Source organism: Schistocerca piceifrons, chromosome 3 (genome assembly GCF_021461385.2).
Source record: "Schistocerca piceifrons isolate TAMUIC-IGC-003096 chromosome 3, iqSchPice1.1, whole genome shotgun sequence".
NCBI classification, from domain to species: domain Eukaryota; kingdom Metazoa; phylum Arthropoda; class Insecta; order Orthoptera; family Acrididae; genus Schistocerca; species Schistocerca piceifrons.
The window spans coordinates 677,626,997-677,646,919 of NC_060140.1; the positions used below are offsets into that span (position 1 = coordinate 677,626,997).

The 19,923-nt window shown below is 41.4% G+C and overlaps 1 pseudogene; it reads right to left on the reverse strand.

Annotated features, from left to right (window-relative positions):
• Positions 1-8,971: 8,971 nt before the first annotated feature.
• Positions 8,972-9,089, reverse strand: LOC124790238 (annotated as a pseudogene).
• Between the last annotated feature and the right edge of the window lie 10,834 nt (positions 9,090-19,923).

The following is a 19,923-nucleotide window of genomic DNA, read 5'->3' on the forward strand; positions in this document are numbered from 1 at the left end:
GTACGCTTTTGAATTTCATCCATTTGTGCTCCACATCTTCGTTCCCAGAGCTGAATATTTCATGTTGACTACTCAGTTACTCTATAGTTTGTGTCATCTCATTCTTATTAAGTAAAACTGTTTTATAACCCTTCTTGGCATCCCTTATAACACCCACCGTCGTTGATGCATAAACAGCCTATGTTCGCTTATCCCCATCTTTACATTAACAGATTCGAAAAGTTTGAATCTTTTAGTTACTAGAGATAAAACGTTGCCCTCACGAATCAGTTCTCTAATAATCTACTCGAAGTAATTTTTCGGTACAAGGACCCACATACGACAAAGCACTCTGCTTTTACTTACACAGCTACTTCCCCCTGCACTCTATGGGGCAAATGCATTTAAAGAAAGACTATTAACAAGATGTAACAGCTACTAAAATGAAAACTGTCAGTTTCTCTAGTGATTCAGCTCACCAAAAAACACTACAAGTTCACCTTCCTAGGTGGGGAAAATGAATGTAAATCATTTAAAGGACTGCGATCAGAAAGTAGTTGATAGTTCTCTCCAGCTAACGCACTACATTAAGTACGTGAGAAATTTCGGAGTCCATCCACAAAACGAGATTGGGCTCACGAGGAATTCAACTAGAGGTGACCAATGTGTTGAGGGAAAGCTCTGCTGCCATTACGTCGAATAAAAGAGTCCAGCTAATCATGTGACCGGATTGTTCCGAGACCATGTTATGACACAGTAAAAGTCAACCACTGGATGGTTAAGACGCATTTGATCGCTGCCAGATAGTCTGTGCCCAATGTACGGGACACTTCATTCATGATATCATGCAGACATTAGGCTTTTCACGCGCTATCATATACTCCAAATCGAGAAAAGTAACAGCTGTTAGAGTTAAGCTGCGTGGGAAAACACGTGTTGCTGACTGGAGGTACAGTCTGCTAACGGGGATAGAAGCAGCTGGTAGACTACTTGCGATAACTCTGCCTTCCAGAACCATCTCGTCATCAACGTATACAAAAGTTACCGCCATGCACGTGTACCTCTACTCACAAAGACACCAATGGGTACAGAGATAGATTGTGCAATAGAAACATCAGCCTAGGAAGAATAGAGAAACACGATACAATATTGCAGTGCCTGTCTGTTCGTAAGTACGATGCAATATTCCTAATATTCCTTCGGACATTTATGCAAGACCAAAGGAATAGGCACTGCTGCGACAACAGCCATTATGAACTGCATGAAATGTATTCGCGGTTGCGAATATGGACAATCATCAGTTGTATAATGAAATAACGGTAATGAAAATTTGTGCCGGACCGGGACTAGAATCCGGACTTCCCGCTCGCGATGAGCGGTACAAATTTTCATTGTTTTCACTCCATTATACAGTTGATCATTATCCCTGTTAGCACCTGCTAACACATTTCATGTAGACACTTCAAAAAATGTTTTGCATCACCCCAGTTCCCAGGACTCCTGAACATAGACGTTGACTGTGAATATTGTATCACAGACTGTTCAGAGATGTCGCTAAGCCCACCCACAGATGTAAACAACCATGCATGAGCAGCGCCTATTAGACGGAGAGGGTCCGACAGCCGATCAGTTGCAGTCATTCCACCAGCAAGGACGTACAAGGTTCGTGTTACCTGTAGTTCAACCAAGCCTAGATGATCCATACCGCGGTTCGATCGCGTCCGCATTGTTACTTTGTTACAGGAAGGGCTCTCAACAAGGGAAGTGTTCAGGCGTCTCGGAGTGAACGAAAGCGATGTCGTTCGGACATGGAGGAGATGCAGAGAGACATGAACTGTCGATGACATGCCTCGCTCAGGCCGCCCAATGGCTACTACTGCAGTGGATGACCGCTACCTACGAACCATGGCTTGGAGGAACTTGACAGCAACGTCAATAATTCTTTTCGGGCGTCGTGTAACGACTCAAACTGTGCGCAATAGGCTGCATGATGCGCAACTTCTCTCCCGACGTCCATGGCGAGGTCCATCTTTGCAACCATGACACGATGCAGCGCGGTACATATAGACCCAACAACATGACGAATGGACCGCTCAGGACTGGCATCGCGTACTCTTCACCGAGAGTCACATATGCCTTCAACCAGACAACCGTCTGGGACATATTTGAAGACAACCCAGTCAGGGTGAACGCCTTAGACACACTATCCAGCGAGTGCAGCTAGATGGAGGTTCCCCGCTGTTTTGGGATGGCATTATGTGGGGCCAACGTACGCCTCTGGAAGGTGCCGTAACGGCTGTACGATACGTGTATGCCATCCTCCGACCGATAATGCAACCATATCGGCAGCATATTGGCGAGGCATTCGTCTTCATGGACGGAAATTTGCGCCCCTATCGTGCACATTTTACGAATGACTTCCTTCAGGGAAACGACATCGCTCGACTAGAGTGGCATGTTCTCCAGACATGAACCCTATCAAACATGCGTGGGATGGATTGAAAAGGGCTGCTTATGGACGACGTGATAGATTGTGCACCCACCAACCACTCTGAGGGATCTACGCTGAATCACCGTTGAGGAGTGGGACAGTCGGGACCAACCGCGCCTTGATGAACTTCTGGATAGTATGCCACGACGAATACAGGCATGCATCAATTCAAGAGGACGTGCTACTGGTATTAGAGGTACCGGTGTGTACAGCAATCTCGCTGTATGGTGGTACAACATGCAATGTGTGGATTTCATGAGCAATAAAAAGGGCGGAATTGTTGTTTATGTTGATCTCTGTTCCAATTTTCTGTACAGGTTCAGGAACTCTCGGAAGCGAAGTGATGCAAAACTACTTTTGATGCGTGTATAATGGAGAAACATCGCTGGAATGAGGAGTCACTGCACAAGTTTGTTGATGAAGAGGTCAGGGCACGGAAACTAATGAAGTGGTACCTTCCGCTTTCGTACAGGAGACTGTTCTCATAACTGGGGGAAGTTGACATGAGGTGAAATGGATCACGACAAACATGGCATACCCCAGAAGGCATACGTCCGCCGTCCACTCTCGTCGATGAACGATGCAGAAACCACTATCCAATTAAGAGCATCCATTTGCCTTCTCAGCCGGCCGGAGTGGCCGAGTGGTTCTAGGCGCTACAGTCTGGAACCGCGCTACCGCTACGGTCGCAGGTTCGAATCCTGCCTAGGGCATGGATGTGTATGCTGTCCTTAGGTTAGTTAGGTTTAAGTAGTTCTAAGTTCTAGGGGACTGATGGCCTCAGCAGTTAAGTCCCATAGTGCTCAGAGCCATTTGCCATTTGCCTTCTCGTACTGTACCCACCAGCAGACCTTCACCTTCAGCGAGACAATGACCCATCTCATCACACCTGAATGCTTTGAGAAATACTGTACGATAGGGACGCTAGGTACGCATATGTATTCCTCTTATTCATGTCAGCTAAATGCTACTGAAAGCTCTAGGACGTCACCAAATGGCAGTTTAGCGCAACAGCCATTCTTCCTTGAGATTTGGGAGATATTTGAGTAGTGATGGACCCGAACGGCTCCTTAATTATTTAGGTGTCTCGTTCAGTCTACAGCATGCGTTGATGTGGCCGGAAGGAAGTGCTGTGGGCTAGTAGGCAGATGTCTCTAACAAGTTAGAAAGTATCATCAGCTTTCCATCTAGCAGGAAGACATGGAAATTTAAGACATGGAACTCAGAGGAAGTCTCAGGGAAAGCGTTTCCAGTAAAGAAGACGGAGTGCAACGGGAAGGAGTAGAAGTACAGCTGAACATGACAGAAACGAAGGGGTATCGCGCGAGACGACTGATCATTAACACGAAACATCAAATGATTCTGTCGGTGTATATAGGATGTCAGAACAGACTAAAGAATGTAGTGATTCCTGTAAAAGTATTTATCAATAAGTCAACTGAACATCATAGAAAGACCAAAAGTATTTTACTTTACTAAACAATTTTCAGGATTAATAGAATTCTGTTGAGGCGTGCCATGGATGTGGAAAAACACAGGGATTCTATAGTCTGACACTCCATGGATACCCCAAGAGGAAAACGATGTATCAGTCTACAAGTCTACATGTCTACATGAATACTCTGAAAATCACATTTAGTGCCTGGCAGAGGGTTCATCAACCTGTATCAGTCTTTTGTTCTGAAGTCATCTGAAAGACAATGTCACGTAGAATCACATACAAATTTCATGACAGGTGTCATGTCATAGGATCCATGATAGCCGTATTAATACATAAAACAACACACCGAGGATCATAATTTCTTTTATTGACGACTGCTGGTTTCAATCTGCTCTGCAAGTCTAAGATGGAACAAGGAGAAGACACGACAGAAGTTACAAAAGTGTAAATTTATAAACAATACCATCAAAGGTAGTAGCACAAAAAGCTTCTAAAGTTTACGTAACTCTCACATACCTGGCGCTGTACGGTGCAGTTTCTCCAAAGTGGTACGAATGACGTACAAACAACGTAAAAATACAACGAATGTGGTGGGAAGAAATGTATAGTCCCGTGCACGTACACACTGTAATTGGCTAGTATATTGATACACCGTAAAGGACATACTACGATCTTATTATAAAAATAATTAATTATTTTTCAAATTAAAAACGTGTGGACCTAATATATTTCAGTATGTAGGTGCTATGAAGTAAAAGATAAAAGACAAACGAAGAAACAATAAATTGAATATCCTACATTTTCCTACTTGATTATAAATTTCGTAAAACACAGTGAAATTAACAAATTCATCCAGTTACATCGTCTCCTGCTTCTTTTAAATCAACTTGAAGTTCCGCTTTCATTTAATAAAAAAAATGAATAAAAATAATAAAAATGCTGGAGATCCTTACTGTAAGATGAAAATGGAAGAAAGAGTTTAGTTGCGAAAACAGCTATAGCTTTTAGCAAACGGTATTACTCTTGTAAGTCCGCACGCTTTTGTGGTGCTTGTCGCTGAAGATAAAATCTGCTAGAATGCTGGGCACCATCTTATTCTTTCTGCATGATCGACGTTTAAACCCTTCTGCTATGATCTTCTTTAGGATCTTGTGGTGGTCACGGTAAACTGAATAATGTCAAAGACCAGCGTCCTTTTCTCTTACAAAGGAAGTTTTTCCGAGCTTATGCCAAAGAAGTGTTATTGGCTGAAATTTTTCTGGCAAATATTGGTGGGCTATCGTCACTGGATAAGAGCGAAAGAATCAGAGCAAGAGAAGGGGAACGCTTATCAGACATATTATCGTCGGCAGAGGTGGCTTCCTGGACGTTCATTGTATTCCTCGTGCACAGCGCTTATGTGCTCTGTTCCTTGGTGGCTGAAAACCACGAGGTCAAAGCCTGCAGCCGTCTTGTCTATTGCAGTTACATTCTTTCCCAGAAATCTCAATCCCTTCTCGGAATTTTCTTCTGTAAATGTTTGTTTCCTTGGATAGCAAACGTACGTTTTTGAAATCAATGCCATTCTTCGCATGGTCCGCTGCCGCAGATTTCGCACTTTGTTTTAACCTCAGGTGGTGTTCGTGTTTTTCAAAACATTCCTTTATAGTGCTTGCCGTTTCGCCTATACACATTCTGCCAAGGCCACGTCATTTCATAGAATCCCGAGTTGTAGAGGTAATCAGGTGCGTCCGTTTTGCGTCGGAAAAAGTTTTGTATTTTGTTCTGACGGAAAAGGGATCAGATAATGTGGAATCTTTTACAAAAGTATTTGTTTTTCCGGCTGTTCTAGGCAAGTCAATAACACGTTTCCTATTCTACAACGTACAATACCATGTCTCCTTTTGACGTATTTCAATAAGTTGTTTGAAATATCCACCGCCACGACATTGGCGCTGAGTCTTAACGATATTACAGGATACACGAGGATATTATGATTTATGAACATTTTCTATGTCCTAAATACTCAAGCCGTTCGAATTTCTAACATAAACCTTGGCTAATTTTTCAGTCTTTGGTACACGTGTGACATCTCTGTTGCAAATAAAGAAAATATTAATAAGTGTTGTAATCAGGGAAAGACGTAAGTCAGTCAAATTTTCACTACGAATGTGTACTAATACTGTGTTTGGCACTAACGTTGTACTTTTGTGGCACAATAAGTGTGACATTCGATCAGCACCACAGAGTGTGAAACCGGGCTTTTAAAGTAGTCCATATATGAGTATCAACAATTGTTCTGTGCCAATGCATGTCGTTCCGGTACTCACATCCAAATATCTGCTTGCGTGGGAGATGCTACTTGAAATGAGTCTACCGAAAGAGCCTCATGGACAGTTTACCCCCTCAAGTTGCCATTCAGTCCTCGCCACCTCTAACAGATTGTACTGTGACGTTCGCACGATGTTGAGAGACTCAACTAGAGCGTATGGACTCAATCTCAAGGTGCTACTGATAGACAATTATTTCACTGTGTGAAGTATATACTGCGTTGTTTGCTTCTGAAAAATTAAATCTGTCTTCCAGACCAGTGACGTAAATCCAGCACCTGGTACTGCCAGTGACAGGTCCAGTCTAGTAGCCAATCTTTACGGCGTTTACTAGCCGCCAAAATGATATGCACTACCTGAGAATGGCAGGTGTATCTAAGCCAAGACCTGCTCCAGTGCCGTGTTTTAACTTGCCACTTATAAGAAGAAAGAGAAAATATCTCGCTCTCCTACAGAAACGATGGCTTTCACTCCAATGAAACCTTCTTGAAATTTTAAACATTCTTATTGGCTGAAGTCCAGCACCCGTATGTTAACTTAATGACAAGATGTATGCATATCCACCTTGGTTGCAACCGAAGTGGCTATACATACATCAACGAAACGTTTGTTTCAAAATTCATATAAAGCATGGCAAAAAGGAATACAAACGTCTCAAAAATGAGATCGACAGGAAGTGCAAAATGGCTAAGCAGGCATGGCTAGAGGACAAATGTAAGGATGTAGACGCTTATCTCACTAGGGGTAAGATAGGTACCTCCAACAGTAAAATTAAAGAGACCTTTGGAGAAAAGAGAACGACTTGTATGAATATCAAGGGCTCAGATGGGAACCCAGTTCTAAGCAAAGAAGGGAAAGCAGAAAGGTGGAAGGAGTATATAGAGGGTCTATACAAGGGCGATGTACTTGAGAGCAATGTTATAGAAATAGAAGAGGATGTAGATGAAGATGAAATGGTAGATATGATACTGCGTGAAGAGTTTGATAGAGTACTGAATGACCTAAGTCGAAACAAGGCCCCGGGAGTAGACAACATTCCATCAGAACTACTGACAGCCTCGGGAGAGCCAGTCCTGACAAAACTCTACCATCTGGTGAGCAAAATGTATGAGACAGGCGAAATACCATCAGACTTCAAGACGAATATAATAATTCCAATCCCAAAGAAAGCAGGCGTTGACAAATGTGAAAATTACCGAATTACCAGTTTAACAAGTCACGGCTGCAAAATACTAACGCGAATTCTTTACAGACGAATGGAAAAACTGGTAGAAGCCGACCTTGGGGAAGATAAGTTTGGATTCCATAGAAATATGGCAACACGTGAGGCAATACTGACCCTACGACTTATTTTAGAAGCTAGATTAAGAAAAGGCAAACCTACGTTTCTATCATTTGTAGACTTAGAGAAAGCTTTTGACAATGTTGACTGGAATACTCTCTTTCAAATTCTGAAAGTGGCAGGGGTAAAATACAGGGAGCGGAAGGCTATTTACAATTTGTACAGAAACCAGATGGCACTTATAAGAGTCGAGGGACGTGAAAGGGAAGCAGTGGTTGGGAAAGGCGTGAGACAGGGTTGTAGCATCTCTCCGATGTTATTCAATATGTATATTGAGCAAGAAGTGAAGGAAACAAAAGAAAAATTCGGAGTAGGTATTAAAATCCATGGAGAAGAAATAAAAACTTTGAGGTTCGCCGATGACATTGTAATTCTGTCAGGGACAGCAAAGGACTTGGAAGAGCAGTTGAACGGAATGGACAGTGTCTTGAAAGGAGGATATAAGATGAAAATCAACAAAAGCAAAACGAGGATAATGGAATGTAGTCGAATTACGTCAGGTGATGCTGATGGAATTAGGTTAGAAAATGAGACACTTAAACTAGTAAAGGAGTTTTGCTATTTGGGGAGCAAAATAACTGATGATGGTCGAAGTAGAGAGGATATAAAATGTAGACTGGCAATGGCAAGGAAAGCGTTTCTGAAGAAGAGAAATTTGTTAACATCGAGTATAGCTTTAAGTGTCAGGAAGTCGTTTCTGAAAGGATATGTATGGAGTGTAGCCATGTATGGAAGTGAAACATGGACGATAACTAGTTTGGACAAGAAAAGAATAGAAGCTTTCGAAACTTGGTGCTACAGAAGAATGCTGAAGATTGGATGGGCAGATCACATAACTAATGAGGAGGTACTGAATATGATTGGGGAGAAGGGGAGTTTGTGGCAAAACTTGACTAGAAGAAGGGATCGGTTGATAGGACGTGTTCTGAGGCATCAAGGGATCACCAGTTTAGTATTGGAGGGGAGCGTGGAGGGTAAAAATCGTAGAGGGAGACCAAGAGATGAATACACTAAGCAGATTCAGAGGGATGTAGGCTGTAGTACGTACTGGGAGATGAAGAAGCTTGCACAGGATAGAGTAGCGTGGAGAGCTGCATCAAACCAGTCTCAGGACTGAAGACCACAACAACAACAATAAAGCATGGAAGCGATGTGGTGTTCTACTTTTACATTTCAAGAGAATGAAAACTAAAAATCTAAATTCCTCCCGAATAGGTCATGAATGTCGAACGGTACCGACCAGCCACCGTGTCATCCTCAGCCCATAGGCGTCACTGGATGTGGATATGGAGGGGCATGTGGTCAGCACACCGCTCTGCCGGCCGTATGTCAGTTTACGAGACCGGAGCAGTTACTTCTCAGTCAAGTAACTCCTCAGTTTGCCTCACAAGGGCTGAGTGCATCGCGCTTGCTAACAGCGCTCGACAGACCGGATGGTCACCCATCCAAGTGCTAGCCCAGCCCGACAGCACTTAACTTCGGTGATCTGACGGGAACCGGTGTTACCACTGCGGCAAGGCCGTTGGTATTTCAAGAAAATACTTCAGCCCAAATACACTTACAACGTTAACCAACTTAAACTGGGAACATTTTAAAACTTGCGTGCTTCGCAAGAACAAGCTTTCCCTGGCTCAACTCACGGAAAAAAGAGAGTTCAAAGTGGTTTAAAAACATTGAAAAATTGTTTCTGTTCGGGTTACTACCAGTCTTGATAGAAATCCTTCGGATTTTTTTTATCCAGTTCTCAATATGGGCTGAGATATTATGTGTCACACATATTACTCGGCTGACTTTCCCACTTCGCTGACGCAAGTTTCAAGCCACTGTCGCTAAAGAGCTCAAATTGTAACGTGTAACATTGCGATGTGTAACGTAACCATCTCGGTGCGTGAGAAACAGCGTTCTGTAATTGAGTTTCGGATTCGAAGATTACGTCCACCCATGGAACACCCTCTCCTTTAACATGACAATGTCAGACCACACACGAGCGCTGCGACGTCTGCAACAATCCGACGCCTTGGGTTGATTGTCATCCATCATCCTCCACACAGTTCCAACTTTGCCCCGTCCGATTTTCGTGTGTAGACGAAACTTAACGGACACCTTCGAGGACTTGACTTAGAGGGTGATGAAGCAGTGCAAGCAGAGGTAACGCTGTGTCTCCATCAACGAAGTCAGACATTCTACAGTGAATGTATCAAGAAAATGGTCTCTCGTTGGGAAAAAATGTGTTCGTCACCACGGTGACTAAATTGTGAAATAAATACGTAGACATAGAAAACAAACCTGTAGAATGTCAATAAGATTGGTTTTACTTATAAAGCTTGAAGAGTTTCACACACAAAATTTGAAATCATGACTTTTGAGAACGCCCCTATGCTCACGAGTTAAAGAATGCGAAAAATGTTTTTCACTTACTGAGAAGTGCCCCGTCATTCACATATACACCGACACTTTGCAAGCCACCTTAGGGAGTGCGGCGGAATGTGCCTCTGGTGCCACTACAATTTCTTCGCTGTCCCGTCCCATTCCCGAGCAGAATAGACGTCGGTATGCCTCCATAGGAGCTACAATTTCTCTAATTTCAGTGATTAATAAACACCACATCAGCTATATTAATACACATTTATTGCTTTATCGGCGTTCTTAGAACATCTTCCGGTGCCGAGTTGTGCTGAATTCATGATATAAATGGTGTGTTTGTAGTAATTTATGTGAAAAAGAACTCCAGAAATGATGGCCTTTAACATGACGTAAACCAGCCAGACCATTTGTATCAAGATCTTCGCACAACTCGGCAAACTGAAGATTTTCTACGAACGAATCTGGTCGGAACACAATAAATGTCTAATAATACATTTGATGTGGTTTTCATTAATCATTAACATTACATTAGTGTCAATTCAGCTAGCTAACAATCAAGATCATAATTTCTCTGATTTTCTCATCGTGGTCGTTTGGCGAAACATATTTGCCTTGAACCACCTGTTGGTTGCTGGCTGGTATTTACTTTTTTTTATACCGTAGTTACTAAATTACCTTTATTGTTGGTTTTGTTTAAGGTTTATGATTTCGCTAATACTTTATATTTTCCTTTTGTGTTTGATTGCGGTTCATTTTATTTTATGTTTTGTGTTTTTACAATTTTGGCTTTTTTGGTTAAGATACCGATGCTTTTAGTTCATTTATTACTTCCATCATCCCTTCCTCTTCAAAATGTGGCCTGCTACTGTGTTTTATTTCATCTACAGAAAGGACGAAATTTTCATTTTCTGAGACTGCAGTGGAGGTCATTTAGGCGTGTCAGAAACAACAAGTCAGCCAAAATAGCGCACTGCGGTACACCATACCTCACTACTTCAACTTTTATCAATTGTTATGCGATCTGCTTCATGTAATACAGATAATATAAAAGCCGTTAAAGCTATGTCATAATAATTTAATTTTTGGACGAGGGTATCGAAGGCTTCAGCTGTCACAAATCATTCTACATCTACATCTACATCCATACTCCGCAAACCACTTGACGGTGCGTGGCGGAGGGTACTTTGAGTACCTCTATCGGTTCTCCCTTCCATTCCAGTCTCGTATTGTTCGTGGAAAGAAAGATTGTCGGTATGCCTCTGTGTGGGCTCTAATCTTTCTGATTTAATCCTCATTGTCTCTTCGCGAGACATACGTAGGAGAAAGCAATATACTGCTTGACACCTCGGTGAAGGTATGTTCTCTAAACTTCGACAAAAACCCGTACCGAGCTTCTGAGCGTCTCTCTTGCAGAGTCTTCCACTGGAGTTTATCATTCATCTCTGTAACGCCTTCGCGATTACTAAATGATCCTGTAACGAAGCGCGCTGCTCCCCGTTGGATCTTCTCTATCTCTTCTATCAACCCTATATGGTACGGATCCCACACTGGTGAGCAGTATTCAAGCAGTGGGCGAAAAAGTGTATTGTAACATACTTCCTTTGTTTTCGGATTGCATTTCCTTAGGATTCTTTCAATGAATCTTAGTCTGGCATCTGCTTTACCGACGATTAATTTTATATGGTCATTCCATTTTAAATCACTCATAATGCCTACTCCCAGATAATTTATGAAATTAACTGCTTCCAGTTGCTGACGTGCTGTATTGTAGGTAAATGATAAAGGATCTTTCTTTCTGTGTATTCGCAGCACATTACAATTGTCTACATTGCGATTCAATTGCCATTCCCTGCACCGTGCGTCAATTCGTTGCAGATCCTCCTGCATTTCAGTACAATTTTCCATTGTTTCAACCTCTCGATATACTACAGTATCATCCGCAAACAGCCTCAGTGAACTTCCGATGTTATCCACAAGGTCATTTATGTATATTGTGAATAGCAACGGTCCTACGACACTCCCCTGCGGCACACCTGAAATCACTCTTACTTCTAAAGACTTCTCTCCATTGAGAATGACATGCTGCGTTGTGTTATCTAGCAACTCTTCAATCCAATCACACAATTGGTCCGATAGTCCATATGCTCTTACTGTGTTCATTAAACGACTGTGGGGAACTGTATCGAACGCCTTGCGGAAGTCAAGAAACACGGAATCTACCTGGGAACCTGTGTCTATGGTCCTCTGAGTCTCGTGAACGAATAGCGCAAGCTGCGTTTTACACGATCGTCTTCTTCGAAAACCATGCTGATTCCTACAGAGTAGATTTCTAGTCTCCAGAAAAGTCATTATACTCGAACATAATACGTGTTCCAAAATTCTGATCGATGTTAGTGTATATGTCTATAGTTCTGCCCAACTGTTCGACGTCCCACTCGTTGTGTGAAGAAACAGTCTCAGTTCCAAAGTTATTATATATTAAAATGGTAATAAACTCTATTACTGATTGTGGTATATCTTTCAAGGTAAATATTGCCTATTTAAACATTGCCTACTCAGCTGACAGTCTTTCTTGAAGTCCAGTTCGCTACTGAGCATGTTTTTCTGTACATGGTGTTTATAAAGTCTGTTGTACGTGACCTGCTCGAAAATTGTTGAAAATACTGGAAGTAATGAATTGGGTTGGTAATTTTACAAAGTAATGTTTAAATCCGCCTGAGACAGTACCAGTAGTGTCAGTCAGCGCTCCTCAGCGTTGCGCGCGTGGCTTTTGTCAACTGCATTAGCGAATTCCGTCGGTGGTTTATCCTGGCGGAAACGTCTCATCGAGGATACCTATGAGTTTGCGCTTCATGTTTCAGCGGTTCTGGGCTTGTCAGACCTACGACTGTTAGCTAGGGGATTTGCGCTCGAGGGTGCCGTTCACGTCGGGGCTAAGGCAGTGGCTAGGTAAAACTCCCTCCTGGTGCAAATTTATGAATGAGACACGGACTTAAAATCCACCACAAATACTGATTCGATTGACAAAGATTTTAATCCGCTTTCTAAGAATGTTTCACAACGAAACAAATCTGGACGTTAATTCTGGCTTGTCAACAAATGCAGAATTCATTACTGCTCAAGATGTGAATGACAGTGCAATTGATTCCGATTTTATGGGAAAAAAATATCGAAACAGACGATGGATTCCTAACTAAAATTAGGAAAAGGGCAGTTAACAACAATATGCAGATAATCTGCCATATTATCTATGCGACAATACAATCAGAAGCAAAGAAAACTCCTGATCGGAAAAACAAGAAAATCTACAGGACCCAATCCCGATATCGACGAATGATGCTGAAAAACATCTCTCTGGCTCAATCTGAAAACCTTTACGTGATTTTCCTGAGTAATTTACACAAAAACAAGATCAAAAATCTCTACATACATCCTTCAAGGAACTTGAAATAGCGAACGACTTAGATAACTTTTACTTTCAAAGAGATCGATCTGAGAAGGTCGAAAGTTACCATCCAGATATTATGGTGAAAATGAATACATTCATAAAGAATCATCGACTGTAGCAAAAGTCACACTACCAAGAGGAATGAAATTATTTACCTGTGAGGGCAAGTCGAAAAATTAGTCTCGAACCATTAATGTGGTAATCAAAAGTGTTGATTTGAATGTGTATCCAAAAGAAAAAATGCGATATTCAAAAAGTAGTCCAAATTTGAATAAAACAAAGGCAATAAGTGTAAGCTCCAAAAGAAACAATGAAGAACAAAGGATGATCAGAACAATCAACGCTGGAGTATTTGCTGAAAAGTCTCCTTAAATTCGCAGGACAGATCCATAAAGGGAGCCACCATAATTACCTCCACCACAGCATATACAGTGCACATGATGTTACGAGTTTCACCATCTTATTGAAAATTGGAAGAGCAAAAAAATGCAGGAAATGTAACAGTGAGCACTTCTCCAGCAAATGTAATTCCTAAATTATGACCCTAATATGCACATATTATCAAGGAAACGATCATTCGACAAATATTAAATGTCCCAAATATCCAAAAGTGCCGGCAAGTGCCGAAACAGCGGCTATTAGCAAATGTTTCGATCATCCAACAATGCCTGATCCTGAATCAAAACCAGAAGTTGTTTTTCCAGCCAAATAACCTGCTACAGGCAATTACAATAGTCTTGATTAACATATTCCCACATAAGAAGGAAAAACGGTTAATGCAATGGATCAAGTGGCCACGACATTCTTCAAGCAGAAAACGATAGATGTTCAAGCAGGAACTGCAATTCACTTCTGTATTAACACTGCAAAATCATAAAATAACCCATTTCTAAGTCTTCCAGAACCAACATACAGTTCTACATTATGGCCAATACGGCAGTAATGAAAAAGAATCTAATCACTTGAGTTGTTAATGCAAATGGACACTGTACAAAGCAACCCATACTCAAGTATTTAGTTGACCAAAAAAAATTTCAAAATCTTCAGAGTTGCAGAAACAGGAGTTAATGAACTTCCAATTCAACTAAGGGGTTACATATGCCATCGCTATAATGCACAAAATTGCACAGGATGAATGGCCATATCTTGTAATGGAACTATACCTGCTATAAGAATTAAGTCTCCCTAACAATATGTAGATGTTCAAATAATAATATTAGAAACAAATATTGAAGCCCTGTTATAAAAATCACGGGCAGTAGTATACGATTCTCCAAGGGAGACAATAAATATAGAATATGTTAATTGTTTAGCATCCCTGAGACCTTTGATTATAATAGGTGACTTCAGTGCATGTTCTGTTTTATTTAGTGACACATTTAAAAACCATACTGGTCCTATACTTGAACAACTAAAATTAAACTAAATTCAACCCGAAGAGGCCTTGAAGGCCCAACGGCACCGACCGGCCGCCGTGTCATCCTCAGGCCACATGAGTCAATAGATGCTGATACAGAGGTGAATGTGGACAGCACACTGCTCTCCCGGTTGTAAGTCAGTTTACGAGACCGGAGCCTCTGGTTCTCAATCAAGTAGCTCCTCAGTTTGCCTCACAAAGGCTGAATGCATCCCGCTTGCCAGCAGCGCTCGGAAGACTGGATGGTCACCCATCCAAGTGCTAGCCCAGCCCGATAGCGGTTAACTTCGGTGATCTGACAGGAACCGGTGTTACCATTGCGGCAACGCTGTCGGCACACTTGAATAACTGCTTCATAATATCAACTCAACAACATCTGATACGACAAACCAACCTACATAGGACCTATTGGCGCACCATTACTAAATCATGTGATAAGTTCACATAGGCATTAAAAATAAATACAGTGAAATGAGGATCGGTAATAACGATCATCTACCAATTTTCTTCGATACATTACTAATAATAGACGATTACCAAATCCACAACAGCAACAACCACAAAAAAATTATCGAAGACATAAAAAAATTAGATGTACAAACATTCAACCAAATAATTATGGTTTCCGTCCAGGAACTTGAAGGTACAATCTACGGAGATCATACATATGATTGTAATGGAAAAACTGTGGTATTATAAATAAAGACGAAGTTAAGTGCACTCCCAAAATCGAAATCACATCTGAGACGCATAAGTGTTCCCCGTCATCTACTGAGTAATATAAAAATCAAGCGAATAATGTATAATCTTTTTAAGTCAGTTACGATCCCAGTATACAAAAGAGAGTAAAACAAAATAAATAATTTGGTAAGAAACCAAATAAAACAACTTCGAGCTCAAAACTGGGTCCACGTAACCAGCAAATTGGATCATAAAAAGACCCTAAAAAATATGTCGTGAAATGCCAATAAGGAAAGTCAATCTCTAATCCGTCAAGGGTGAATTGTAGCAGAAGACGAAAGTAAAGCAAAATCTCCAGAGATGTTCTGGATAATGTTCATCAACGTCCAACTGATAATAATTTCGATCTACATCATGAAAGACGAGTGAACGAAAAACTCCAAGACCTACTGAATGCCGACCAGCACTTGAATGAACATTAAGCTCATCTACTGAACAATATCACAGAAAAAGTAAAAGATGCTATTAATCAATGGAAAATTAACCAAGCCTTTTTGGAACATTAAAAACGATACTAAGACTGGCGATGATCTATTTAAGCCATTACAAAAAACAACAAAAGATACCGCACGAGTGGAAGATGACCAAGGTGAAAATAATCCTAAAACCAAAAAAGCTTCCAAATGATCCGTCGTCATACAGACCGATAAGATGGCCAAGGTGAAAATTATCCTGAAAACAGAAAAGCTTCCAAATGATCCGTCGTCATACAGACCGATTACGTTACTACCTGTGGTCGACAAGACTTCTGATGCGATATTTCGTAACAGGATGTAAAAATTCAAGGTTTATAATTAATTCCACCTACACAAGCAGGTTTTAGAAAAGCACATTACATCCAGCACTTAATGATGGAGATTGTGACTTAGCCCAAATGTTGGATTCTGAAGGTGCGCTTGATAAAATCTGGCGTTAGGAACTTCTTATAAATTAATAAAACTTGGCTTTCCGGTTAAATTGGTAAAATTAACAGCAAGTTCACTTTATAATAGACCAACTTCGGTATCCATAAATGACAGCAAATCAACATTTGATCCACTCGCTGGAGTACATCAAGGAGCAATATTATGGCCTGTTCTTTATGTGTTATATACATAAGTTATTCCTCTACCAATCAAATGGAATGAGAACATAGGCCTTAATGCAGTGATATGGCTTACTGGCGCCATGCATCCACAGCTGAAAGCCTACGTAGATTAGCAACATAATATATCATGGTATTGGAACCGCGTCTTGCCAAATGGAAAATACAGCCGAATGCTCAGAAAAGCCAACTCATAATATCTCATCGTAGAAATTTGACAAATTACAATCAGTAAATGGCAGAATATTTTACATTAACCTTATTAGGAAATCAAATCACACTCAGGAAACCTGTCTAATACCTTGAAATCACCATTGAAGCGATGAAGGCATTAACCTTATTAGGAAATCAAAACACACCCAGGAAATCTGTCTAATACCTTGAAATCACCATTGAAGCGATGAAGGCATGCAGGCGAGCTATCAATGAATTAACTACGAAAGCAAGAAATAGATTAAATTTACTGATATTAATAAAAGGAAAATTTCATGGAGCAACTTCACCGAGTCTCAGATAACATATTGTACTTTTATAGGACCGACATCAGATTATGTAGCGCCAACATGGATGGCAGCTTCAACACACACGCCAAATATTTTCAGCATCGAGAGAAGGATTTTAAGAATAGCATCAAGACTGAATCAAAACACCAGTGAGACAGAACTTTATAATTATACAAATGTAAAGCCACTCGAACAACGTTTACTTAAATTAACCGCATACTTTGGATTATCAAGATCGACAATAGAAAACAAAATAACAGAACTGGTAAGGCAGATACAATTTAAACTTAACTTTCCACAATATAAGCGCGACCGCTACGGTCGCAGGTTCGAATCCTGCCTCGGGCATGGATGTGTGTGATGTCCTTAGGTTAGTTAGGTTTAAGTAGTTCTAAGTTCTAGGGGACTGATGACGTCAGTAGTTAAGTCCCATAGTGCTCAGAGCCATTTGAACCACAATATAAATATCCATACCCTCCGAGAATAGTTGCTGAAGCCTTACAAACAATCTATCCTCAGGGAAACAGTATACAGGCTACTATAGAAGAAACAGATATATTACGACAACTTAAAGAATGCAGTCAAGAAGAAGAATGTTCTACCTTACATGAACCCATAGCGAGGCTTTTTTAGGGACGTTTTTCCTCAGTACATAGGACGAATGTAGGATCTGCAGTTTCCTCTCTGCTACAGTCAAAGAGAGACAACCTATTAATAATAAAATAAGAGCCAGGATCACAAAATTTAATAAACGGACAGCGTCACTACGTATAAAGACTAATCTTTTGCCTAAGCGAACCCATCAGTCTGTTCGAAAATGGTCCTTCCGTCCCGCATCAGAGAAGGAATGAAGAAAAAAGAGGAAAAATGGAGTGTGTCGGAAGATCGAAACTTGCTCTTCGAAACAACTTCGTTTCATTGTCATCAGATTTTAAGTAGACAAACATTGTTAGTGTGTTTGACCAAAAATATTCCATTGAAATCAAATTTTGTGTTTCTTACATTGGTAGATGTTGCACAACATCGTAAATTATGTGTGAACATTATTATGCGGAATAGTTTTGGTTCTACGATGTTTTAAAGTAATCGCATGATATGTGTTCCACTCGGATGGGTAACCTGGAGCAGCGCGGTGTAATAAAACAGGGAAGAATTAGGGCTGCAAACAATAACCCAAAAGGTAATCCAACACAAAGAAAAATGGAGAGAACATGTACTTCGTATGCAGCTACAAAGACTTCCTGAAGTAGCAATGGAACATCAACTGAGAGGCAAGAGGAATGTGGGAAGGCCAGAGAAGAGATGGTGTGACTTAAGTAAAAAGGCTTAGGTATAGCTCTGGAGCGGCAGAAGAAGAAGAAGAAGAAGAAGTTGATTTGTAATGATAGTGTTCATTCATTTTTAAAAATTCACATATGGGCAGCTGAGTTTTAATAAGATCGTTCTTCTAATGAAGATAAATCCACGTGAAGTACGTCCCAAAAGCCCATACAAATGCCGACATGGCATTGGACGATCGTCGATTACAGATTTATGAAATAGCTGACGCCATACAATGATCAATCACAACGTTATGACCATCTACCTAATAGATGTTACGTCCATCTTTGGCACGTATAACAGCCACGACGCGTCGTGGCCTTGAAGCAATGAGTCCTTGGTAGGTCGCTGGAGGGAGTTGGCACCACATCTGCATACACAAAATTCCCGCAAATTCTAAAGACGGAGGCGACGAGCTCTGACACCACATTGTCACATTTCAGATCGATCAGGTTCAGATCTGCCGAGTTGGAGGGTCAGCATGTCAATTGGAACGCGCCATGGATGCCCACGTGTGCTCCCTAAATCTCCACCGCCAGCTTGTCTCCGTCCCACTGTACGGGTGTCAAAGATCTGTTTCCCTTGAAGACGACGGCATAATAAAGTATCAGGATTCATCAGACCATGCAACGCTCTGCTACTGCACCATTGTCTAATTCTGATGGTCACATGTCCATTTTAGTCGTAGTTTCCGATGTCGTGGTATTGACATTGACACAAGCATGTGTCGTCGGCTGCGGAGGCCGATAATTGGGAGTGTTCGGTGCACTGTGGGTTCAGACGCACTTGTACGAAGTCTGATGTTAGTTCCTGTACAGTTCGCTGCCTCTCCTTTTTTACCAATCCGCCCGGCCTGCGACGTCTGATATCTGTAATGAGGTGTGGCCGCCGAACCCCACGACGTCTGGACGTGGTTTCATTTTGGTCTCGCCACGTGTTGAAGACACTCACCCCAGAACTCCTCAAACAACTGACAAGTGATGCAGTTTCCGAAATGCTCGAGCCGAGCCACCGACCCATCACAATCTGCCCTCGGTCAAACACAGATAGATCGCGTGCCTTCTCCATTCTACACACAGACAGCACGCTCACTGATACTTCATCCACCGTGCGCATGCCTGACTAGCAGTCATTCCTCGACAGGTGACGCAGTTTCCGCATGGAGGGTTTATATCTACAACAGATCCGTGGTCATAATGTTCTGGCTGAAGAGTGTAGGTGTATCATTGCGGTATATTTTACACACAGAGTTGGGTGTGAGAAAGCTACAGTGTAAGATACGTATCACTTTTACTGAATATGAATAAAAGAAAAAGTGGAATCGGATGACTCAGAAGTATTTGGATCAGTTTAGAAATAGTCACACATTTTGTACGGTGATTTATTACTGTGGTTGAGATTCAAATCTTATCACTTCACACCAGAAATGGAACAGCAATCGAAGCACAAGGCGGAGAATGGATGTGTTGCACCAAAGAGGACAG